This window comes from Arachis hypogaea, chromosome 2 (genome assembly GCF_003086295.3).
Source record: "Arachis hypogaea cultivar Tifrunner chromosome 2, arahy.Tifrunner.gnm2.J5K5, whole genome shotgun sequence".
In the NCBI taxonomy this organism is placed as follows: domain Eukaryota; kingdom Viridiplantae; phylum Streptophyta; class Magnoliopsida; order Fabales; family Fabaceae; genus Arachis; species Arachis hypogaea.
In genome coordinates this window covers 20,869,909-20,896,431 of record NC_092037.1, presented here as the reverse complement: position 1 = coordinate 20,896,431, position 26,523 = coordinate 20,869,909, and the positions used below count along the sequence as shown (strand labels likewise).

Here is a 26,523-nt window from a genome sequence, read left to right as displayed (position 1 = left end):
TGCAAACAACCAGTTCATGTATACCTCTGAGAGGAATTCCGTGAACAATGGGATACCTCAGAAGAAAGGAGTTCTTGAAATTGATGCTCTGAATGCCATATTGGCTCAGAACAAAGTGTTGACTCAACAGGTCAACATGATCTCTCAAAATCTGAATGGATTGCAACATGCATCCAACAGTACTAGAGAGGCAGCTTCTGAAGAAGCTTATGATCCTGAGAACCCTGCCGTGGCAGAGGTTAATTACATGGGTGAACCATATGGAAACACCTATAACCCATCATGGAGAAATCATCCAAATTTCTCCTGGAAGGATCAACAAAAGCCTCAACAAGGCTTTAACAATGGTGGACGCAATAGGCTGAACAATAGTAAGCCATATCCATCATCTTCTCAGCAACAGACAGAGAACTCTGAACAAAATACTTATAATTTAGCAAATATAGTCTCTGATCTGTCAAAAGCCACTTTCAGTTTCATGAATGAAACAAGATCCTCCATTAGAAATTTGGAGGCACAAGTGGGCCAGCTGAGTAAGAAAGTCATTGAAACTCCTCCCAGTGTTCTCCCAAGCAATACAGAAGAAAATCCAAAAGGAGAATGCAAGTCCATTGATTTAATCAAAGTGGCCGAATGCACTAGGGAGGAGGAGAACGAAAATCCTAGTGAGGAAGACATCCTGGGACGTCCTTCAAGCAAGAAGGAGTTTTCTATTAAGGATCCTGAGGAATCTGAGGCTCATACAGAGACCATAGAGATTCCATTAAACCTCCTTCTGCCATTCATGAGCTCTGAAGACTATTCATCCTCTGAAGAGGATGAAGATGTGACTGGAGAGCAAGTTGCTCAATACTTAGGAGCTATCATGAAGCTGAATGCCAAGCTGTTTGGTAATGAGACTTGGGAAAGTGAACCTCCCTTGCTCATTAGTGAACTAGATACTTGGATTCAGAAAACTCTACCTCAAAAGAAACAAGATCCTGGCAAATTCTTAATACCTTGCACCATTGGCACCATGAGCTTTGAAAAAGCTCTATGTGATCTGGGGTCAGGGATAAATCTTATGCCACTCTCTGTAATGGAGAAGCTGGGGATCATTGAGGTACAACCTGCCTTGTTCTCATTGCAATTGGCAGACAAGTCCATAAGACAAGCTTATGGAATAGTAGAGGACGTGCTAGTAAAGGTTGAAGGCCTTTACATCCCTGCTGATTTCATAATCCTAGACACTAGGAAGGAAGATGATGAATGCATCATCCTAGGAAGACATTTCGTAGCCACAGCAGAAGCTGTGATAGATGTCAACAGAGGAGAATTAGTCCTTCAATTGAATGGGGACTACCTTGTGTTTAAGGCACATGGCCATCCCTCTGTGACAAAAGAGAGTAAGCATGAAGAGCTTCTCACAGTTCAGAGTCAAGAAGAGCCAACACAGTCAAATTCTAAGTTTGGTGTTGTGAGGCCACAACCAAACTCTAAGTTTGGTGTTAAGATCCCATATCCAAACTCTAAGTTTGGTGTGGACAACTATACAACATTGACCTGATCACCTTGTGGCTCCATGAGAGCCACTGTCAAGCTATTGACATTAAAGAAGCGCTTGTTGGGAGGCAACCCAATTTTATTTATCTAATTTTATTTTATTTTGTTTCTTTGTTATTTTTGTGTTTAATTAGGTACATGATCATGAGGAGTCACGAAAAAATCAAAAAAATTAAAAACAGAGTCAAAAACAGAAGAAAAAAATTTTTCACCCTGGAGGACGCACGGGCTGGCGTTCAACGCCCAGAAGGTGCATCTGGCCGGCGTTTAACGCCAGAACAGAGCACCATTCTGGCGTTGAACGCCCAAAACAAGCAACAACCTGGCGTTAAACGCCAGGATGGTGCACAGAGAGGACAAACTGGTGCTGAACGCCAGGAACAAGCATGAAACTGGCGTTCAACGCCAGAAACATGCATCACATGGGCGTTGAACGCCCAGAACATGCACCAATGGGCGTTTGAACGCCAGAATGATGCATGAAGGCATTTTTCATGCCTATATGGTGAAGGAATGGTATTTCTTTTCACCTCAGGATCTGTGGACCCCACAGGATCCCCACCTACCATATTCCCACCTTCCCTCCTAATCCTATTTTTGTGATTTGAATTCCCCATGTCACAATTCCCAATCTTCTTCATCAATCACCTCAAATCCTCTTCCCAATCACCCCATTCACCATTCACATCAACCTCCTCTTTCCCACCCAACCCCACCCATATAGCCGAATCCATCTCCCCTCACTCACCTCCATCTTCTTCTTCTTCTTCTCTTCTTTCTTTTCTTGCTCGAGGGCGAGCAATATTTTAAGTTTGGTGTGGTAAAAGCATAGCTTTTTGCGTTTCCATTACCATTAATGGCACCTAAGGCCAGAGAAACCTCAAAGGAAAGACAAAAGCTTCCACCTCTGAGTCTTGGGAGATGGAAAGACTTATATATAAGCTGGAATAGCTCAGTTGGTTAGAACATGTGGCTGCAAATCAAGAGATCCCTGAGATACCTCAGGGGATAAGTTGTCCTCCACACAAATATTGGAAGCAATTAAGGGTGGAACATCATGAGCACTCCATCATTCTCCAAGAAATAAGAGAAGATCAAAGAGCAATGAGGGAGGAGCAACAAAGGCAAGGAAGGGACATAGAAGAGTTGAAGAACATCATTGGTCCTTCAAGAAGAAGACGCCACTAAAGGTGGATTCATTCCTTGTTCTTTATTTTCTTTCTGTTTTTCGTTTTTAATATTGTGTTTATATATGTTTTGTGTCTTTACTTCATGATCATTAGTATGTAACCATGCCTTAAAGATTATGAATAATTCCATGAATCCTTCGCCTCTCTTAAATAAAAAGTGTTTTAATTCAAAAGAACAAGAAATACATGAATTTCGAATTTATCCTTGAATTTAATTTAATTATATTGATGTGGTGACAATACTTTTTGTTTTCTGAATGAATGATTGAACAGTGCATATGTCTTTTGATATTGTTGTTTATGAGTGTTAAAATTGTTGGTTCTTGAAAGAATGATGAACAAAGAGAAATGTTATTGATGATCTGAAAAAAATCATGAAATTGATTCTTGAAGCAAGAAAAAGCAGTGAAAAAGCAAAAGCTAGAAAAAAAATGGCGAAAAAAAAAATATAAAAGAAAAAGCAAGCAGAAAAAGCCAATAGCCCTTAAAACCAAAAGGCAAGGGTAGCAAGGATCCAAGGCTTTGAGCATCAATGGATAGGAGGGCCCAAGGAAATAAAATCCAGGCCTAAGCGGCTAAATCAAGATGTCCCTAACCATGTGCTTGTGTCATGAAGGTCCAAGTGAAAAGCTTGAGACTGAATGGTTAAAGTCGTGATCCAAAGCAAAAGAGTGTGCTTAAGAGCTCTGGACACCACTAACTGGGGACTTTAGCAAAGCTGAGTCACAATCTGAAAAGGTTCACCCAGTTATGTGTCTGTGGCATTTGTGTATCCGGTGGTAATACTGGAAGACAAAGTGCTTAGGGCCACGGCCAAGACTCATAAGTAGCTGTGTTCAAGAATCAACATGCTTAACTAGGAAAGTCAATAACACTATCCGAAATTCTGAGTTCCTAGAGACGCCAATCACTCTAAACTACAAAGGAGAAAGTGAGATGCCAAAACTGTTCAGAAGCAAAAAGCTACAAGTCCCGCTCATCTAATTAAATTAATATTCATTGATATTCTGAGATTTATAGTATATTCTCTTCTTTTATCCTATTTGATTTTCAGTTGCTTGGGGACAAGCAACAATTTAAGTTTGGTGTTGTGATGAGCGGATAATTTATACGCTTTTTGGCATTGTTTTTATATAGTTTTTAGTAAGTTTGAGCTACTTTTAGGGATGTTTTCATTAGTTTTTATGTTAAATTCACATTTCTGGACTTTACTATGAGTTTGTGTGTTTTTCTGTGATTTCAGGTAAATTCTGGCTGAAATTGAGGGACTTGAGCAAAACTCTGAAAGAAGGCTGACAAAAGGACTGCTGATGCTGTTGGAATCTGACCTCACTGCACTCGAAATAGATTTTCTGGAGCTACAGAACTCCAATTGGCGCGCTCTCAACGGCGTTGGAAAGTAGACATCCCGGGCTTTCCAGCAATATATAATAGTCCATACTTTATTCGAAGATTGACGACGTAACTTGGCGTTGAACGCCAAGTACACGCTGCTGTCTGGAGTTAAACGCCAGAAAAACGTCATGATCCGGAGTTGAACGCCCAAAACACGTCATAACTCAGAGTTCAACTCCAAGTAAAGCCTCAGCTCGTGGATTGATCAAGCTCAGCCCAAGCACACACCAAGTGGGCCCCCGAAGTGGATTTATGCATCAATTACTTACTCATGTAAACCCTAGGAGCTAGTCTAGTATATATAGGACATTTATCTATTGTATTAGACATATTTTGACCATCTTTTGACCACTTTAAGTATTTTTCATTCGGTCACTTGATCATGGAGAGGGCTGGCCATTCGGCCATGCCTGAACCTCTTTTACTTATGTATTTTCAACGGTGGAGTTTCTGCACACCATAGATTAAGGGTGTGGAGCTCTGCTGTACCTCAAGTATTAATGAAGTTCTATTCTCTTTTATGCAAATCTCTCTTATTCTTATTCCAAGATATTCATTCGTACCCAAGAACATGATGAATGTGATGATAAGTAACCCTCATTATCATTCTCACTTATGAACGCGCGTGATTGACAACCACTTCCGTTCTACATGCAACAGAGCTTGAATGCGTATCTCTTAGATTCCCCAACAGAATCTTCGTGGTATAACCTAGATAGATGGAGGCATTTATGAGGATCCGGAAAGTCTCACCTTGTCTGTGGTATTCCGAGTAGGATCCTGGGAATCCGGAAAGTCTAACCTTGTCTGTGGTATTCCGAGTAGGATTCCGGTAATGAATGACTGTGACGTGCTTCAAACTTGCAACCTGCTGGGCGTTAGTGACAGACACAAAAGAATCAAGGGATTTTATTCCAGCAGGGGAGGGAACCAACCAGTGATTAGCCGTACTGTGACAGAGTGCGTGAGAGCATTAGTTTTCACTGCGAGGATGGGATGTAGCCATCAACCATGGGTGATGCCTCCAGACGATTAGCCGTGCGACTGACAACCGCATAGGATCATTTTCCCGAGAGGAAGGAAGTAGCCACAGCTGATGGTGAACCCCTATACAAAGCTTGCCATGGAAAGGAGTAAGAAGGATTGAATAGAAGCAGTAGGAGAGCAGGCATCCTTGAGCCATATGGCATCTCCATCCGCTTATCTGAAATTCCCACCAATGAATCTGCATAAGTATTCTATCCCTTTTATTACTCCTTTTTATTTATTATTTATTCCAATAATCACAATTACCCTTTAACCTCCCTAACTGAGATTTACAAGGTGACCATAGCTTGCTTCATACCAACAATCTTTGTGGGATCGACCCTTACTTACGTAAGGTTTATTACTTGGACGACCCAGAACACTTGCTGGTTAGTTGAACGAAGTTGTGTCCACTCATGCCAATTTCTAAATTCCATAATTTTACAATGAATGCAAATCAAAGAATAGTGATCACAATTTCGTCCACCAAGTTTTTGGCATTATTGGTATGATCACAATAAAAAAGCAACCTGTGTCTTGGCAAGTGGATGTTCCTCTAGTCTGTGGGGTGCCTTCAAGAATTAATTTCTGACGCTTCAGCTCCTTTAAGTTCACATCCTTGCTCTTCTTGTTCCCTTGGGTGCCATGATCTTGATGAGTTTTAGCTCAGTGATCATGGCAACTCACACCAAACTTAGAGGTTTGCTTGTCCTCAAGCAAAAGAAAGGACAGGAGAGGAATAGAGGGAGAGGCAATTTCAAAATTCAAAAGATATGATGAGTTGAAAAAGATTTGAAAAAGATTTGGATTGGAAAAGAGTTGGGTTTATGAATTAAGATATATTTGATATTTTTGAAAAAGGGATTTTTGAAATTAGTGTTTTTAGAAATTAGGATTAAAAATTTTGGAATTGAAGGATGACATTTTGAAACATGTTTATGCAAGAAATCATGAATTGAAACATAAAAATTTAGAAAAATTAGAAAGAAAAACGAATTTTACCTCCTCCCCACCATCCTGGCGTTAAACGCCCAAACGATGCATGTTTTGGGCGTTTAACGCCCAAATGCTGCTTCTCCTGGGCGTTCAACGCCCAGCTGATGCTTCTTTCTGGCGTTGAACGCCCAGATGGCTACCCTTACTGGCATTGAACGCCCAGTGGGTGCTTCTTTTGGGCGTTCAATGCCCAAAATGTTTCTTACTGGCTTTTTCACGCCAGTGAGCTTCCAAATTTCCCTGTAACTCTGTGACTTCAACCAATTGCTATTTCACCTTTTGAAGATACTGTAGCATCTACCTGTAAAACTTTAATTTATTAGAAAAACGAATAAAATTAAATTTTGTGATTGGCTGGGTTGCCTCCCAACAAGCGCTTCTTTAATGTCATTAGCTGGACTATTACTGAGCTTTTAATCAAGTCTCAGTTTTGAGCATTCTTGCTCAAAATTGCCTTCAAGATAATGTTTAACTCTCTGTCCATTAACAATGAACTTTTTGTTAGATTCATTATCCTGAAGCTCTACGTATCCATATGGTGATACACTTGTAATTACATATGGACCTCTCCACCGGGATTTTAATTTCCCGGGGAATAATTTGAGCCTAGAATTAAATAGCAGAACTTTCTGCCCTGGCTCAAAGACTCTGGATGACAATTTCTTATCATGCCATCTTTTTGCTTTTTCCTTGTAAATTTTTGCATTCTCAAAAGCATTGAGTCTAAATTCCTCTAGCTCATTTAACTGGAGCAATCGTCTTTCTCCAGCTAACTTGGCATCAAGGTTCAGGAATCTGGTTGCCCAGTAGGCCTTGTGTTCCAGTTCCACTGGCAAGTGACATGCCTTTCCATACACAAGCTGGTATGGAGAGGTCCCTATGGGGGTCTTGAATGCTGTTCTGTATGCCCACAGAGCATCATCCAAGCTTCTTGCCCAATCCTTTCTACGGTTAATTACAGTCCGTTCCAGGATTCTTTTAAGTTCTCTATTTGAGACTTCAGCTTGCCCATTAGTTTGTGGGTGATATGGAGTAGCTACCCTGTGGTTGACTCCATAACGTACCAGAGCAGAGTAAAGCTATTTATTACAGAAATGAGTGCCCCCATCACTGATTAACACTCTAGGGATACCAAATCTGCTGAAGATATGTTTCTAGAGGAATTTTAACACTGTTTTAGTGTCATTAGTGGGTGTTGCAATAGCCTCCACCCATTTGGATACATAATCCACTGCCACCAGAATATAAGTGTTTGAGTATGATGGTGGGAAAGGTCCCATGAAGTCAATGCCCCATACATCAAACAACTCAATCTCCAAGATTCCTTGTTGAGGCATGGCATAACTGTGAGGCAGGTTGCCTGATCTTTGGCAACTATCACAATTAAGCACAAACGCTCGGGAATCTTTATAGAGAGTAGGCCAGTAGAAGCCACTTTGGAGGACTCTTGTGGCTGTTCGTTCACTTCCAAAATGTCCTCCATACTGTGATCCATGGCAATGCCAAAGGATCTTCTGTGCTTCTTCTTTAGGCACACATCTACGGATTACTCCGTCTGCACATCTCTTAAAGAGATATGGTTCATCCCAAAGATAGTACTTTGCATCTGTGATTAATTTCTTTGATTGCACCCTACTGTACTCTTTGGGTATGAATCTCACTGCCTTGTAGTTTGCAATGTCTACAAACCATGGCACTTCCTGGATGGCAAACAGTTGCTCATCCGGAAAGGTTTCAGAGATCTCAGTGAGAGGGAGGGACGCCCCTTCCACTGGTTCTATTCGGGACAGGTGATCTGCCACTTGATTCTCTGTCCCTTTTCTGTCTCTTATTTCTATATCAAACTCTTGCAGAAGCAACACCCATCTGATGAGTCTGGGTTTTGAATCCTGCTTTGTGAGTAGATATTTAAGAGCAACATGATCAGTGTACACAATCACTTTTGATCCTACTAAATAGGATCTGAATTTGTCAATGGCGTAAACCACTGCTAGTAGCTCTTTTTCTGTGGTTGTGTAATTCTTCTGTGCATCATTTAGAACACGGCTGGCATAGTAAATGACGTGCAGAAGCTTGTCATGCCTTTGTCCCAACACTGCACCAATGGCATGGTCACTGGCATCACACATCAGTTCAAATGGTAATGTCCAGTCTGGTGCAGAGATTATTGGTGCTGTAACCAATTTAGCTTTCAGAGTCTCAAATGCCTGCAGACACTCTTTATCAAAGATAAATGGCGTGTCAGCAGCTAGCAGGTTGCTCAGAGGTTTGGCGATTTTTGAAAAATCCTTTATGAACCTCCTATAGAATCCTGCATGCCCCAGAAAGCTTCTGATTGCCTTAACATTAGCAGGTGGTGGTAATTTTTCAATTACTTCTACCTTAGCTTGATCCACCTCTATTCCCTTGTTCGAAATTTTGTGCCCAAGGACAATTCCTTCAGTCACCATAAAGTGACATTTTTCCCAGTTTAAAACCAGGTTAGTCTCTTGGCATCTTTTCAGAACAAGTGCTAAATGGTTAAGGCAGGAGCTGAATGAGTCTCCAAATACTGAAAAGTCATCCATGAAGACTTCCAGGAATTTTTCCACCATATCAGAGAAAATTGAGAGCATGCACCTCTGAAAGGTTGCAGGTGCATTGCACAGGCCAAATGGCATCCTTCTGTATGCAAATACTCCAGATGGGCATGTGAATGCCATTTTCTCCTGATCCTGGGGATCTACTGCAATTTGATTATAACCTGAGTATCCATCCAGGAAGCAGTAGTATTCATGACCTGCTAGTCTTTCTAGCATCTGGTCTATGAATGGTAAAGGAAAATGATCCTTTCTGGTGGCTGTATTGAGCCTTCGATAATCAATGCACATACGCCACCCTGTAACTGTCCTTGTAGGAACCAGTTCATTTTTCTCATTATGAACCACTGTCATGCCTCCTTTCTTAGGGACAACTTGGACAGGACTTACCCAGGGGCTGTCAGAAATAGGATAAATAATCCCAGCCTCTAGTAATTTAGTGACCTCTTTCTGCACCACTTCTTTCATAGCTGGATTCAGCCGCCTTTGTGGTTGAACCACTGGCTTGGCGTCATCCTCCAGCAAGATTTTGTGCATGCATCTGGCTGGGCTAATGCCCTTAAGATCACTAATGGACCACCCAAGAGCTGTCTTGTGTGTCCTTAGCACTTGAATTAGTGCTTCCTCTTCCTGTGGCTCTAAGGTAGAGCTTATAATTACAGGAAAGGTATCACCTTCTCCCAGAAATGCATATTTCAGGGATGGTGGTAATGGTTTGAGCTCGGGTTTTGGAGGTTTCTCCTCTTCTTGAGGGATTTTCAGAGGTTCTATTATCTTCTCTGATTCCTCCAAATCAGGCTGAACATCTTTAAAGATGTCCTCTAGCTCTGATTCGAGACTCTCAGCCATATTGACCTCTCTTACCAGAGAGTCAATAATATCAACACTCATGCAGTCATTTGGGGTGTCTGGATGTTGCATGGCTTTGACAACATTCAACTTGAACTCCTCCTCATTGACTCTCAAGGTTACTTCCCCTTTTTGGACATCAATGAGGGTTCGGCCAGTTGCTAGGAAAGGTCTTCCTAGAATGAGAGTTGCACTCTTGTGCTCCTCCATTTCCAACACCACAAAGTCTGTAGGAAAGGCAAATGGCCCAACCTTGACAATCATGTCTTCAATCACGCCTGATGGGTATTTAATGGAGCCATCAGCAAGTTGAAGACATATCCTGGTTGGTTTGATTTCTTCAGCTAAACCAAGCTTTCTGATAGTAGATGCAGGTATTAGGTTGATACTTGCCCCAAGATCACATAAAGCTTGCTTGGTACAAACACCTTCTAATGTGCATGGTATCATAAAGCTCCCAGGATCTTTAAGCTTCTCAGGTAAGCTTTTCAGAATGACTGCACTGCATTCTTCAGTAAGGTAAACTTTTTCAGTTTCCCTCCAATCCTTCTTATGACTTAAGATCTCTTTCATGAACTTAGCATAAGAGGGTATTTGCTCAAGTGCTTCTGCAAACGGAATCTTTATTTCAAGAGTCCTGAGATAGTCTGCAAAGCGGGCAAATTGCTTATCCTGTTCCGCTTGGCGGAGTTTTTGAGGATAAGGCATTTTGGCTTTGTATTCCTCAACCTTAGTTGCTGCAGGTTTATTACCTACAGAAGTGGGTTGGGAAGCCTTTTTAGAAGGGTTGTTATCAGTACTTGTATGTGACTGATCACCCACTGGCATTTGAATGCCAGGTGTGGAAGCTGGAGTGGCGTTAAACGCCACCTCCTTGCTTGTTTCTGGCGTTTGAACGCCAGAACCATGTTCTTTTTGGGCGTTCAACGCCGGATTCATGCTTGTTTCTGGCGTTGAACGCCAGAAATAAGTATGGTTTGGGCGTTCAGCGCCAGCATCATTCCTCTCTGGGCTCTGATTGTCCTCAGAGGGATTTTGAGTAGACATCTGCTCATTTCTTGGCTTCCTGCTGCTTTGAAGTGAGGTATTTAATGTTTTCCCACTTCTTAATTGAACTGCTTGGCATTCTTCTGCTATTTGTTTTGACAGTTGCTTTTCTGTCTGCTTTAATTGCACTTCCATATTCCTGTTAGTCATTCTTGTTTCCTGTAATATTTCCTTGAATTCGGCTAGCTGCTGAGTTAGAAAGTCTAATTGCTGATTAATTTCATTAGCCTGATCTACCAGACTGAGTTCTGCAGTTACTGTTTTAGCTTCTTCTTTCATGGAAGATTCACTGCTTAGGTACAGATGTTGATTTCTATCAACTGTATCAATAAGCTCTTGAGCTTCTTCAATTGTTTTTCTCATATGTATAGATCCACCAGCTGAGTGGTCTAGAGAAATCTGAGCTTTTTCTGTAAGCCCATAGTAGAAGATGTCTAATTGCACCCATTCTGAAAACATTTCAGAGGGGCATTTTCTTAGCATCTCTCTGTATCTCTCCCAGGCATCATAAAGGGATTCATTATCTCCTTGTTTGAAGCCTTGGATGCTCAGCCTTAACTGTGTCATCCGTTTTGGAGGGAAATAGTGATTCAGGAATTTTTCTGACAGCTGTTTCCATGTTTTTATGCTGTTCTTAGGCTGGTTATTTAACCACCTCTTAGCTTGATCTCTTACAGTGAATGGAAACAGTAATAATCTGTAGACATCCTGATCCACTTCTTTATCATGTACTGTGTCAGCAAATTGTAAAAATTGTGCCAGAAACTCTGTAGGTTCTTCATGTGGAAGACCAGAATACTGGCAGTTTTGCTGCACCATGATAATGAGCTGAGGATTCAACTCAAAGCTACTAACTCCAATGGAGGGTATACAGATACTACCCCCATATGAAGCAGTAGTGGGGTTAGCATATGACTCCAGAGTCCTCCTGGACTGATCATTCCCATTTAATTCCATAATGGAATAAAAGAGATGATATGTATGTTGCTATTATTTATTTTATAGTAGTGGAATAAATAGAAATGGAATATATAAAAAGAAGTTAAAAATATTTTTTTTTTTAAAAAAATTTCGAAAAAAATTGAAATTAAAATCTGAAATTTATATAAAAATTTCGAAAAAGTGGTTCAAAATTAGTTAGAAAATACAAAATTTTTTTGAATTTTGAATTTTATGATGAAAGAGAAAAACACACAAAAGACACAAGACTTAAAATTTTTAGATCTAGTGCTCCTTATTTTCGAAAATTTTTGGAGGGAAACACCAAGGAACACCAAACTTAAAAATTTTAAGATCAAGACACAAGAAAAACTCAAGAACACCTTGAAGATTCACAAGAACACCAAGAACAAAAGGAAGAACACCAAACTTAAAATTTTTAGAAAACTTTAATAAAATTTTCGAGAATTATAAAAAGATTAACAAGAAAACACCAAACTTAAAGTTTGGCACAAGATTCAATCCAAGAAAAATTATTTTTGAAAAAGGTTCCAAAGGGTATAACCAATTATCAAGAACAACTTGAAGATCAAGGAAGAACCAAGAACACTAGTACGAAAATTTTAAGGAAAATATAAAATATGTAGTTAACACCAAACTTAGAATAAGACACTAAATTTACGAAAAATCAACAATTAATTAAGAAAAACAATATTTTTGAAAAGAAATTTTTGAAAAGAAACTATCCTATCAAAATTTAATGACTCTGTAACAACAAAAATAAATTACTCCTGATCTAAGAAATAAAATATGCCTTCAATTGTTCAAACTCAACGATCCCCGGCAACGGCGCCAAAAACTTGATGCACGAATTTGCAATCCGCACAACTAACCAGCAAGTGCACTGGGTCGTCCAAGTAATACCTTACGTGAGTAAGGGTCGAATCCCACGGAGATTGTTGGTTTGAAGCAAGCTATGTTTATCTTATTATTCTTAGTTAGGATACTAACAACAGTGTTTTTCAAGTTCAGTGAAGAAAGGAAAAAGGGCATAAAATAAATACTTGTTATGCAGTAATGGAGAATGTGTTGGAGTTTTGGAGATGCTTTGTCTGATTTATTCCTGTAATGTAATATTCCATCCATGGAAAAGTGCAAAGTTCCTCCATGGCAAGCTGTATGTAGGGTGTCACCGTTGTCAATGGCTACTTCCCATCCTCTCAGTGAAAACGTTCCTATGCTCTGTCACAGCACGGCTAATCATCTGTCGGTTCTCAATCAGGTTGGAATAGAATCCATTGATTCTTTTGCGTCTGTCACTAACGCCCAGCCTTCAGGAGTTTGAAGCTCGTCACAGTCATTCAATCCCAGAATCCTACTCGGAATACCACGGACAAGGTTTAGACTTTCCGGATTCTCATGAATGCCGCCATCAATCTAGCTTATACCACGAAGATTCTGATTAAAGAATCTAAGAGAAGCTCATTCAATCTGATGTAGAACGGAGGTGGTTGTCAGGCACACGTTCATGGATTGAGGAAGGTGATGAGTGTCACGGATCATCACCTTCTTCATAATTAAGCGCGAATGAACATCTTGGATAGGAACACACACGTTTGAATGGAGAAATAGAAACAATTGCATTAATTCATCGAGACGCTGCAGAGCTCCTCACCCCCAACAATGGAGTTTAGAGACTCATGCCGTCAAAGTGTATAAAATTCAGATCTGAAAAAATGTCATGAGGTACAAGAATAATCTCTAAAAGTAGTTTAAATAGTAAACTAGTAACCTAGGTTTACAGAATATGAGTAAACTAAGATAATTGGTGCAGAAATCCACTTCTGGGGCCCACTTGGTGTGTGCTGGGGCTGAGATTAAAGCTATTCACGAGTTGAGGCCTTTCTTGGCGTTAAACTCCAGGTTATGACGTGTTTTGGGCGTTCAACTCCGGATTATGACGTTTTTCTGGCGTTTAACTCCAGACAGCAGCATGAACTTGGCGTTCAACGCCAAGTTACGTCGTCTATCCTCGCGCAAAATATGGACTATTATATATTGCTGGAAAGCCCTGGATGTCTACTTTCCAACGCCGTTGAGAGCGCGTCAATTGGACTCCTGTAGCTCCAAAAAATCCATCTCGAGTGCAGGGAGGGCAGGATCCAACAGCATCAGCAGTCCTTTTTCAGCCTAACTCAGATTTTTGCTCAGCTCCCTCAATTTCAGCCAGAAAATACCTGAAATCACAGAAAAACACACAAACTCATAGTAAAGTCCAGAAATATGATTTTTGCCTAAAAACTAATAATATTCTACTAAAAATTAATTAAAACATACTAAAATCTACATGAAATTACCCCCAAAAAGCGTATAAAATATCCGCTCATCACAACACCAAACTTAAACTGTTGCTTGTCCTCAAGCAACTAGATGAATAAAATAGGATGAAAAGAAATTAAGAAGCAATAATATCTCAGAGTTTTAAGTGAAGCTCAGATTCTTATTAGATGAGCGGGGCTTGTAGCTTTTTGCCTCTGAATAGTTTTGGCATCTCACTTTATCCTTTGAAATTCAGAATGGTTGGCATCCATAGGAACTCAGAATTCAGATAGTGTTATTGACTCTCCTAGTTTAGTACTTGAACACAGCTACTTATTGAGTCTTGGCCGTGGCCCTAAGCATTTTGTTTTCCAGTATTACCACCGGATACATAAATGCCACAGACACATAACTGGGTGAACCTTTTCAGCTTGTGACTCAGCTTTGCTAAAGTCCCCAATTAGAGGTGTCCAGAGTTCTTAAGCACACTCTTTTTGCTTTGGATCACGACTTTAACCACTCAGTCTCAAGCTTTTCACTTGGACCTGCATGCCACAAGCACATGGTTAGGGACAGCTTGATTTAGCTGCTTAGGCCTGGATTTATTTCCTTGGGCCCTCCTATCCATTGATGCTCAAAGCCTTGGATCCTTTTTACCCCTGCCTTTTGGTTTTAAGGGCTATTGGCTTTTTCTGCTTGCTTTTTCTTTTTCTTTCTATTTTATTCCCCTTTTTTTTTCACAAGCTTTTGCTTTTTCACTGCTTTTTCTTGCTTCAAGAATCACTTTCATGATTTTTCAGATCATCAATAACATTTTTCTTGTTCATCATTCTTTCAGGAGCCAACAATTTTAACATTCATAAAATTCAATATCAAAAATATGCACTGTTCAAGCATTCATTCAGAAGACAAAAAGTATTGCCACCACTTCACGTAAATTCTGACTGAAATTGAGGGATTTGAGCAAAACTCTGAAGAAGGCTGACAAAAGGACTGCTGATGCTGTTGGAATCTGACCTCCCTGCACTCGAAATGAATTTTCTGGAGCTACAGAACTCCAATTGGCGCGCTCTCAACGGCGTTGAAAAGTAGACATCCAGGGCTTTCCAGCAATATATAATAGTCCATACTTTATTCGAAGAATGACGACGTAACTTGGCGTTGAACGCCAAGTTCATGCTGCTGTCTGGAGTTAAACGCCAGAAAAACGTCATGATCCGGAGTTGAACGGAGTTGTGAATTCAACCAGTGCCATAATAAGGCTTTCATACAAAGACAAACAACTTGAAGAGAATAGTGATCACAATTTCGTCCACCAGTAGCTAGGCATAATTTTAAATTTTATAGAGTATGTATATGTTAGGTAAGATCTTAGACTAATCAAGGAATCAATTTATAGCTCACTTAGCCTTATATATACCTTAGCCCCATTACAACCTTGAAAAGACCTCATGATGTTTGCATGTGTACATTAAATATTTGTTGATTGGTTAGATGAAGAACAAAGTTTTAGAAAGCATGACTAAGGAAGAGTAGAGTGATTAACCCCAAACACTGAGTGATTAAAGTGTAGACACAAATCCAGTGAGGGTTCAATAGCTCAATTCCATATATCCATGTTTAATCATTGCTTGTCTTGCAAGTTTATAAATTCTTTTGATTAGCTCAACTCAATTGTGAATATATTTTAATATGGTTCAACCTTTGTTATGCATATATGATTCCTTGAAAAAATTGACTTAATTTGACCACATGTAAGCTCTATGAGTATATAGGTGGATAGTAATTAGACTTACATGATCCATTTAGGTAGCTTGCATTTAGATAGATTGCATTGCATAGATTCCACCATTCTACCTTCACCCCTTTATAGTTTCTCTTGGATTAAGCATTAGGACATGCTAATGTTTAAGTGTGGGGAGGTTGATAAACTACTATTTTATGATTTATATTATGCTCAATTGAGTGGTTTCTATCAAGTCTTTGCTCACTTATTCATATAAATTGCATAGTTTTATAATTCCTTCTTTACTCCTTAATATATGTGAAAATATATTTCCTAGACCATAAAATTATTAATTTTAATTATTCTTTATTACCATTCGATGTCGTGATCCGTGTGTTGAGTATTTTCAGGCTTTATAGGGCAGGAATGACTTAGAAAACAGGAAGGAAACATGCAAAAGTGGAAGGAACGCGCAAAAATGAAGTTTTGAAGGAAATGGCAGCGACGCGCACGCATGGACGATGCAGACGTGTGACTTGCACAAAACACAAGCGACGCGCACGCGTGGACGTCGCGAACGCATGCCTAGCGCAAAGCACAAGCGACACGTATGCGTGACTGACGCGTACGCGTGACAAGGAAAACTTTTAAATGACGCGCGCGCGTGACCCACGTGCACGCGTGACGGACGCCACGTGCAGAAAATTGCAGAAAACGTCCCCAACAATTTTTGGACTCCTTTTCGGCCCAAATCCAAGCCTAGAAAACACAGATTAGAGGCTATAAAGTAGGAAAATGCATCCATTCATTCAGAGAATATACACAACATTCATTATTCACAATTTAGATTTTAGATGTAGTTTTCTAGAGAGAGAGAGGCTTTCTCTCTCTCTTAGTTTTTAGGATTTAGGATTTCTATTAGTTTTAGGCCATTTTTTCATTCCAGGTTCGATGTTCCTTTACTTTAATTTCTCTTCTACTTTTATTTATTCTATTATTTTAGTTCGTTAATATTGGCTTATGAATTCCATGTTAGGATTGATTTTCTTATTTAATACACGTTGAGGTATTTCAGATTTAAGATTGCTTTCTTATAAATAATTTGGATTTTTCCTCCGTTTGCTTTGGTTGAGTAATTGGTGACACTTGAGTTATCAAACTCAGCTGATGATTGAAAATTGAAGTTTGCTGGTTGATTTGGATCCCTCTAAAGCTAGTCTTTTCTTAGGAGTTGACTAGGACTTGAGGAATCAAATTGATTAGTCCACTTGACTTTTCTTTATTTAGTAAGGGTTAACTAAATGGGAGCAATAAACAATTTTCATCACACCTGATAAGGATAACTAGGATAGGATTTTCAGTTCTTATACCTTGCAATGGTTTTCATGATAATTAATTTACCTAATTGCCAGTTTATTTTCCTGTTCCCTATTTTAAAAAACCCAAGAATATACTTTTTCCATAACCAATAATAAACACACCTCCCTGCAATTCCTTGAGAGACGACCCGAGGTTTAAATACTTCGGTTATAAATTTTATTGGGTTTGCTTAAGTGACAACCAAAACTTTTGTGCGAAAGAACTCTTTGTTGGTTTAGAAGCTATACTTACAACGCGATTATTTTTGTGAAATTCTTTACCGGTAAAAGTCCGTTCGTCAGATGCCTATATATACATGTCATTCACAACAAGGTTCTGGGTTCCATTTCCAATCTTTCGACCACTTTCTTCTCTTTTTTATCCTTTTCTATATTATTGAGTAACACTAAGATGGCGCGCACAAATGCATGTGATCCAACATCAATCGAATGAACGCAACATGGCACGTCACCAGGGTAGCCGACTTCGTGGTTAGTTTTGTTATCTTCACATTTATGTTATCGCATATATGTATAGCCATGGTTAGGATACTTGTCAAGAACTAGAATATAATTTATGGTTTACGTGGCTAAATGTATCGTTAGCGACAGGTCACTGATAGGGTATGATTTTAGGAATGTAGTTCTGATTTTTAGGTGATTAAGCTTTTAAGTACATAATTATTAATTTAGATATTAAATATTGGGGTAGATATTTTCCGACCCTTAAAATTAATTTACTAATTACATGTTTCTTAATTTGTTGATTTAGTTAGTAAAAGTTATTTTTAAGTAAACAATTATATAGTTTTATATTTACCTAAATTAAATTAAGTAAAAGTTTTTTAATTAGATTATTAATTACTTTATTAAATATTTTTATTTTAATTAACATATTAAAAAAATGTTTATTAATTAACTTAGTAATTATTAACGTAAAAATTTTTATTTAAATAAATTCAGTTAGTACATATTTGTAAATTTTTAGTAAATAAATGTATATAATAGTTAATTCAATTTGTTATGTCATTGCACGTTGGTGCACGAAATTGCAATCACACTTTTGCAATCCCGCACAACTAACCAGCAAGTGCACTGGGTCGTCCAAGTAATACCTTACGTGAGTAAGAGTCGATCCCACGGAGATTGTCGGCTTGAAGCAAGCTATGGTTATCTTGTAACTCTTAGTCAGGATATCAATAATTATCAAGGTTTGATTGTGAAAAGCAAAAGAACATGAAATAAGTACTTGTTTTGCAGTAATGGAGAATATGTTGAGGTTTTGGAGATGCTCCATCTTCTGAATCTCTGCTTTCCTACTGTCTTCTTCTTCAAGCACGCAAGGCTCCTTCCATGGCAAGCTGTATGCAAGGGTTTCACCGTTGTCAGTGGCTACCTCCCATCCTCTCAGTGGAAATGTTCAACGCACCCTGTCACGGCACGGCTATCCATCTGTCGGTTCTCAATCAGGCCGGAATAGAATCCAGTGATTCTTTTGCGTCTGTCACTAACGCCCCGCCTTCAGGAGTTTGAAGCTCGTCACAGTCATTCAATCCTTGAATCCTACTCAGAATACCACAGACAAGGTTTAGACCTTCCGGATTCTCTTGAATGCCGCCATCAGTTCTAGCTTATACCACGAAGATTCCGGTTAAAAAATCCAAGAGATATCTACTCAATCTAAGGTAGAACGGAGGTGGTTGTCAGGCACGCATTCATAGTTGAGAATATGATGAGTATCACGGATCATCACATTCATCCGGTTTAAGAACAAGTAATATCTTAGAATGGAAGCAAGCATGATTGAATGAAAAACAGTAGTAATTGCATTAATCCATCAAGACACAGCAGAGCTCCTCACCCCCAACCATGGGGTTTAGAGACTCATGCCGTGGAAGGTACACAAAAAAACGTGTAAAGTGTCATGAGGTACAGATACAATGTCAAAAGATCCTATTAATAGTGAACTAGTAACCTAGGGTATACAGAAATGAGTAAATGACATAAAAATCCACTTCTGGGTCCACTTAGTGTGTGCTTGGGCTGAGCATTGAAGCTTTCATGTGTAGAGATCTTTTCTGGAGTTAAACGCCAGCTTTCATGCCAGTTTGGGCGTTTAACTCCAATTTTTATGCCAGTTCCAGCGTTAAACGCTGGAAATTCTGAGGCTGATTTGCAACGCCGGTTTGGGCCATCAAATCTCGGGCAAAGTATGGACTATTATACATTGCTGGAAAGCCCAGGATGTCTACTTTCCAACGCCGTTGAGAGCGCGCCAATTGGGCTTCTGTAGCTCCAAAAAATTCACTTCGAGTGCAGGGAGGTCAGAATCCAACAGCATCTGCAGTCCTTTTCAGTCTCTGAATCAGATTTTTGCTCAGGACCCTCAATTTCAGCCAGAAAATACCTGAAATCACAGAAAAATACACAAACTCATAGTAAAGTCTAGAAAAGTGAATTTTAGCTAAAAACTAATAAAAATATACTAAAAACTAACTAGATCATACTAAAAACACACTAAAAACAATGCCAAAAAGCGTATAAATTATCCGCTCATCACACGTATATAATATTCTTCTAATTGTGATAATTTATTTGTTGTCAGAGGCCTTGTCTACTTATTTCTCGGCAAGTGAGTCACACGCTTCCACCATCGGATGCTATCGTCCCGTATTTGGGAGAAGCTGGCTTCGGTGACACGGTGCCTCTCAGGGACTTTGTCTTTGATAACTATTTGATCACAATATTTATAGAGCATTGACGTCTGGAGACACACATGTTCTACCTGCCATGGGGTGAGTGCACCATCAACCTGCAGTACGTTGCGTACCACCTCAGGCTACGCGTGCACGGGGAGTCAGTGTGGGTGCTTTCGTGATTTCTACAGATGGTACGGCACCGAGACGTGGGAGTTGGTGGAGTGACTACTTGGTGCCAGGCCTCCAGTGGTTCAGCAGCAAGGGTGCAGAGGAAAGAGTCTTTCTCATTGAAGCTGACATGGCTTCGGGATCGAGTTTGACATATGCCAAACACCATTGATCCAGAGACACTCTAACAGTATGTGAAGTGTTACATTATGTTACTGATTGACTGTTACCTAATGACGGACAAGTTGAACAACCTGGTCCATCTCCGGGGGCTACCACTACTTGCCGACTTTCAGACGTGTCGTGGTCTGTCTTTGAGTTTGGCGGTGCTTGCATGGACCTACCATTCACTGTGCTCTACAGCACACCAAGGCATGGCAGACATATCTGGCTACACTCTGCTGATGACGTCTTAAATATACCAAAGATTTTCACAATGGTGTCCACCTGATCGAAACCTTTTCATGTATCCTATGATCGCGAGGTAACCATCCTTTATGGTTTGCTTAAGTTCCGCATTTATAACTCATTATGATGTTCTGTAAATTGAATTCATGTTACTCTTGCAACTATTGATAGGTTGATAGGGTCGACGCAGTAGAACAGGGACCAGCACGAGCTGTAATACCCGGTCTAACCGAAATTAATTAAATAGTAAATTAAATAGGAGCAAATATGGTTGGAAGATTTTGCAATTGGAATTTGATAATTTAAATATGATATTTGGATTCAGTGAATTTTTCCGAGTCGGAAAACATAGTTTTCTGCGTAAAAGTGCGTAGTAGAATTTTGACCGACAATACCAGCTGAGATCTATCTGGTACTACAGTTGAGAAAATTGATTATAAGTAAATGAGGTTAATAAAGGAGGAATTTTAATTAGGGAAGGTAGAAATATTTAAAATGCGATTTGGAGAGCTAATCTTAAAGGTTTTGGCCCAAAATTGGGCCAACGGACAAAAATAAGTGAACCGAACCTAAGTGGGCCCAAGACCCAACATATATAAATATTAGTTATGAGCATTTCAGCTCATTTTACCCTAAAAGGAAGGGTTGGGGCGCTGAATTGAGAAGAGAGGAGGGAAGAGAGAAAACCTAAATCTCTTTGATCTTCAAACCACCATAACTTGAGCTACGGAGCTCCGATTGACGAGCTGTTTGCAGCCACGTATTGCTCTTTTCATCCTCTACAATTCTATCTAAGTTTTGTGATGAGTAATCCACTGTCCTCTGCCCAATTTTTCATTTTCCTCTTCAAATTTGAATTTGGTTTGGGTTTTGAGAAAACCTTGTGATTTTGGTTGTTTAGAAGTGCTCTAGTATGAGCCATGGGTAATATTCATCACAAACTTCAGTGGGTTAAGGTAAGAGACCCTCCAACCCTTGTGATTTATCATTTTTATGAGCCCTAGGTTGATGTATGTATGTGATATTGGTTATGTTAGTGTATTTGGTGATTTTGATGCACAATTGGGAGGTTGGTGTTACTTGTGGAGCTTTGGTGAGGCTTGGAGCTAAAGGTTGGTGGAGACTTCCATAGAAGAGGCTCAATTGGTTTGGCTACAAGAGGTACGGTTTAAGTTTCATTTAAGTACCGTGTGGTGTGATGAGAATTCCTAGGCTAGATGCCCCTAGGATTAAGTTTGGAATGTGTAAATGGTTGGTGCTAATATGCATAGTTGGTATGTAATGTGAATTAATGATTGGGTTGGGAATTGTGTGGCCTTGTGTGCTTGGTGTATTGAGAATTTGATGTATTGGGTAATGAGTATTGATTTGTGGTCTATGCATTTAAATTGTGAAATTAGGCCAGAGGCCGTGAATTTTGGGCTAGAGGCTGAAAAGAGGTAAGGAAGGTAAGTTGATGTGTGAATTGTATGATGACACAAGTGATTGGATGAATTTTAGATAATGAATATATGAATGATTGGGTTGGTTATTGAATAATAAGGTTTGAGGAGTTGAAGTGTGGAATTTGGTAATTTTGGGTGAAATTATGTAGATGAGGTATGTTTGGTTTTGGTTGAGATATATTATGTGGTCATATATGTGATTATGATTATTGATGCCTTGATGGTATGATGATGCATGAGAGATATGTATGTTGTGATATATGCTTGAGGAATGATTAAAGTTGATTTGTGGGTGAAACCATGTGATAGTGAGTATGATATTAATTATGTATAATGATGGTTGATTGGAAATATTATTGTTGGAAATTGGGATATGGAAGGATGTATGACATGTTAATGTGTTTGTAATTTAGCCATTTGTTTGTAAAGGGTAAAAATGGTTATATGGCGGTTTTGTGAATTGTGGTAAGGTGTTACTGTATGAGTTGAGGAGGCTTAATATTGATTTTGGTATATTTTGATTGATTTCAAAGAAAAGGGTGAAATTGGCATGTTTTGGTTGATTTTGAAAAGAGTTGAAAATGACTTGTTTTGAAAATGGCACTTTGGGGTTTTGTGTGAAAACATGGTTTTTTGGGCATACTTTGACGGGACATAACTTAGACTGCAGACTTTTGTTTTGTGGCAAACTTGTTTAGAAGTGAAATTGGATTCGGGATGTCCATGCCGTTCGAAGAACGGGCGAAAAATGATTTAAAATGAGAAAGTTATGTCCGTCGAAAGATTGGGGTTGAATCTGTGAATTCTGCAGATTTTAACTTAGAAAATTTTTAGCAGAATGACCCTCCACGCGTAGGCGCACTTGGCGCGTACACGTCTTTCTTCAAGAAGACACCATCCACGCGTGTGCGTCGATGCGCTGCACCCAATGCCCAGCCATTTTCCCGAGAGTTGTGTCAGAGTTGTGCCAGTTTTGTGCCTGGGGCGCAAATGCACCCACGCGTACGCGTGGCTGACGCGTACGTGTTGTCTGGCTGTTTTTCCATCTGCGCGTCCGCGTGTATGATGCATACGTGTCGATGAGCTTTATGGCCATCCACGCATGCGCGTGGAGGACGCGTACGCGTGACCCTGTTTCATGCCAAAGTTGATTTTTGAGTTTTAAAAGCCAAACCTCATACTTCTAAGCCTTCGATCTCACCCCTTATGTATTGAATCATTATGATATGCTTAGTAATGAGAAAGGAACTAGGGGATGTGGAAACTTGCGAGTGAAGCAAGGGGAAAAGTTATGATCAATGATGATCAACGATGATTATATGAGATATGGAGGATGACGGTGGGAGTACCGTGTATGCCATGAGCCGAAGGATTATATTTATTGATAAATGGCTGGTTCTTGATTGAACCATGAGCTGGATGGCTGAGTTATTGCCGGATACGACGGAGCCATGTTGATAAAGCTAGTTTTGGATTAAAACTGTGAGCCGGATGGCTGAGTTATTGCCGGGTTACGACAAGGCCATTATTGATTATGGCTGAGTATAAATGCATATATGATAAATGAACGAATATGATAAATGAATAATGATGGAAAATGTTGAATGTAAGTATGCTTGTGTTTTCTCTCTGGTTGTAAGGGTGACAGGGCACCGATACCCTCTAATGGCGACAGGGCGCAGATACCCTCTAATGGTGACAGGGCACATATTCCCTCTAATGATATTAATGCGCAATAGAGAGACAGTGCCCGGGTTAGCTACCGGACCATCGGGTTGGCTTGATAACCGGCAGATGATATCATCAGCCATAGGGCAGGCATTCATCATTTGCATATGTTTGAATTATTTGGGTTTGCCTATTTGTTTTGAATTTCTACATTATATATGCTATGTTACCTGATTATGTGCTACTTGTTCTACTTGTACCTTAATTGTGTATTACTTGCCTGTATTGCTTGTGTTTGTACAACTGAGAGGCCCCTCATGTTGGTGTCGGTGGAGGTTGAGGGCTGTTCTTGATGAGATGTATTGATGATGCGATTGCATGATGATGATGATCATTGGATGAGATGATTTGAGCTCCCTAGGTAGACGCAGTGATGTGGTTTCACTAGCTCCAGGTGAAGGTATGATGTATTGATATAGAATTGCTGAGACAGGACGACTGATGATGGTTTTGTTTATGATTCTGAATCTGATTCGTGGGAGAGTCAACAAGTTGGGAATCATATGAGATATGAACTAGATTTAGTATCCCCTTACGACAGTTGCCTATTCATGGATTAGCGAGAATCTAGGCTGGATACTTGGTGAAAAGGAGTTTAGGATGCTTAATGAGTTTTTATTGTAGTGCATTGTATTTATTTGGCACTTTTACCGTACTGGAAACCCATGGGCCCGGGGTTCTCATTCTGTATATATCTCTTGTTTTTCAGATACAGGTCCAGGTGCTCAGAAGTGAGTTGTGGGTCGTCTGAGAGACGGCGAATATCTTTATTTTCTCTACTTTGTGTTTTACTTAGAATCTCTCCACCTTTGTTTCAAAAAGATTATATTATGTATTGAACTCTTTTAAACTGGCCTATAGAGGCTCTCGTGTTTCCTTTGGGAGAGATTAGGATATACTGTTGTCAACTACTTTCATACTGTACCCTAGCCAGCCTAAACTTTGCAGGTCGCGACTAGTGGCTATTTACTTATGTTATATATATCTATCTGTTATCTATCTCTTAATCTCCTTTATGCCTTGTCCGTATATCGCTTTCGGCTTCCCAGTTTATCTTTTTATTGTCAAAATGTGAGTGATACGTCTTCGCGATTTTATTTCTACTCTTTTCAGGCTTCTCGATTAATACTCCTTTCGAAATTACCTATATCTATATATTAAAAATCCACCTGAGAGTCATACCACCGTAGTATCATTGACTTATGACTCGAGCATAAGGATTTGTATATTAGGGTGTTACACGAGCAGAGGGTCCTCCGATAGTATTTGTCGCTAAATCACTTGTTCCGCCATGATTTTTTCATGGATGTCAAACATGAGGTGCACATGCTCGTCACGCTGGAGTCGAAACAGACGAAATAAAAAAATTCCGTTTTCTAGTGGTGCTAGCAACCTATATCCAACCCTTTCGATCTCTTTTCTCCCTAAACCACCAAGGTTACTCAATATCAAACTCTTCAACTCAGACAAGGAACTTACTTGACAAGTGTGCAACAGTAACAGATTATCACACTCAAATATTACCTCATTGTCACTGTTTCTCATACGACAATTGGGATAGACACAGATAACCACATATCCGCTACTACTAGATATTTTTGCCTATATTTTGGAAGAAAAATGGAAGAAAAAAAGATATGAAATGTATGTGAAGAATGCCAAGAATTGCACATCCTTTTATAGCTGTTGGAAATTTGTTTTATTGTATCTCGTTTATACTATAAACGAGATATACACATGTCACTCGCACTATCTTAACTCGTTTACAGTAAGTTGTAATCTTATCTCATTTATACTGCATACGAGATAAGCATGCTACACATTTTCATAATTATTTTTTAAATTATTTATTTTAATAAATAAAATATTTTTTAATTTATTTAAATAAAAAATCCTAAACGTAAGACCGCAAAGAAAAATGAGACATTATATTAATTCAACAAGGTTTATTATTAAATGAGATCTAAGTTTTTAATTCAACAATTTTATTTCAATAAAAAATTTGTTAATATATATTTTTAAGGTTATTAATTAAAAAAGTATTTATCAAAAGCATATGATTTAAGATTTTAATTTTTTTTAATTATGTATTAATTAAGAAGTGATGAAAGAGAAAAAAAAGTTTGATTAAAAAAAAGATTCAAAATTTGAGAAAATATTTATAGTTTAAGATTAAAAAAAGGTGGAGTTGAAATTATAATTATTTTTTAAAAGGACTACTAGTAATATTTTTTAAAAGGGTTACCGCGAAGGAAAAAAAAAAACACAGAAATAACTACGAGGCAACAAATAGAAGGAATACAACCCCTCTAAAGTTAGGAGAAAATTACAAAAAAAAATGTACTTAGAAGAGAATCATAAGTAACAAAAAAGTCATTGTGACTATGCCCAAAGCTTGGCTAAATTATCAACACAACCATTTTCTTCTTTCAACACATGGTTGCAGGTTAAAGACCCAAAGGTTCCAGGATTTCAATTAATTACTATCTTTGTCCAAAAACTTTTAGTCAATTAATTAATTTGGTCCTTCAAAAAGATTACGATAAATACTGATGTACTTTAGAAAAAACAGAAAGTACAAAACTCTTTACAAAATAAAATAGAGTTAAATTTTGTTTAATTAATAAAAAGTAAAAAAAATAGCTAATGCATATTAACATGAGTGTTAAAATAGAAATTTGAAAAAAATTAACATGATGCACTTTATTCAATTTAAGAAAACAATTTTTTTTTTTTGGGTGTCACTTTAAGAAAAGAATTTGATTGAACTAAACTAGGATGTTAAAATATTAAATAGTTAAAAATTTTAATATATTTATTAAAAAATTTAAAAATTTTCACGAGCAATAATTTTAACTAATGCATTAAAAATATTTGCTAAAAAATTATTTATATAATAGAGTAACAAATAAAATGTGAATCGATAATTAGCCGCTGTTTTATATGTATGTATAAACAAATTAGTCACTAATCAACTATTTATATAAAATATAAATTAAAAATATATAAAAAATATTAAAAATATTATCTATATATTAAAATTAACTATTAAAATTAGTTATTAATATAAAATATAAATTAAAATATAAAATATAGATTAAAAATAAAT

The 26,523-nt window shown here is 38.5% G+C and overlaps 1 pseudogene; it reads right to left on the bottom strand.

Moving 5' to 3' along the window:
- LOC140176760 (uncharacterized) overlaps positions 1–24,959 on the bottom strand; it is a 162,140-nt pseudogene extending 137,181 nt beyond the window's left edge.
- Between the last annotated feature and the right edge of the window lie 1,564 nt (positions 24,960–26,523).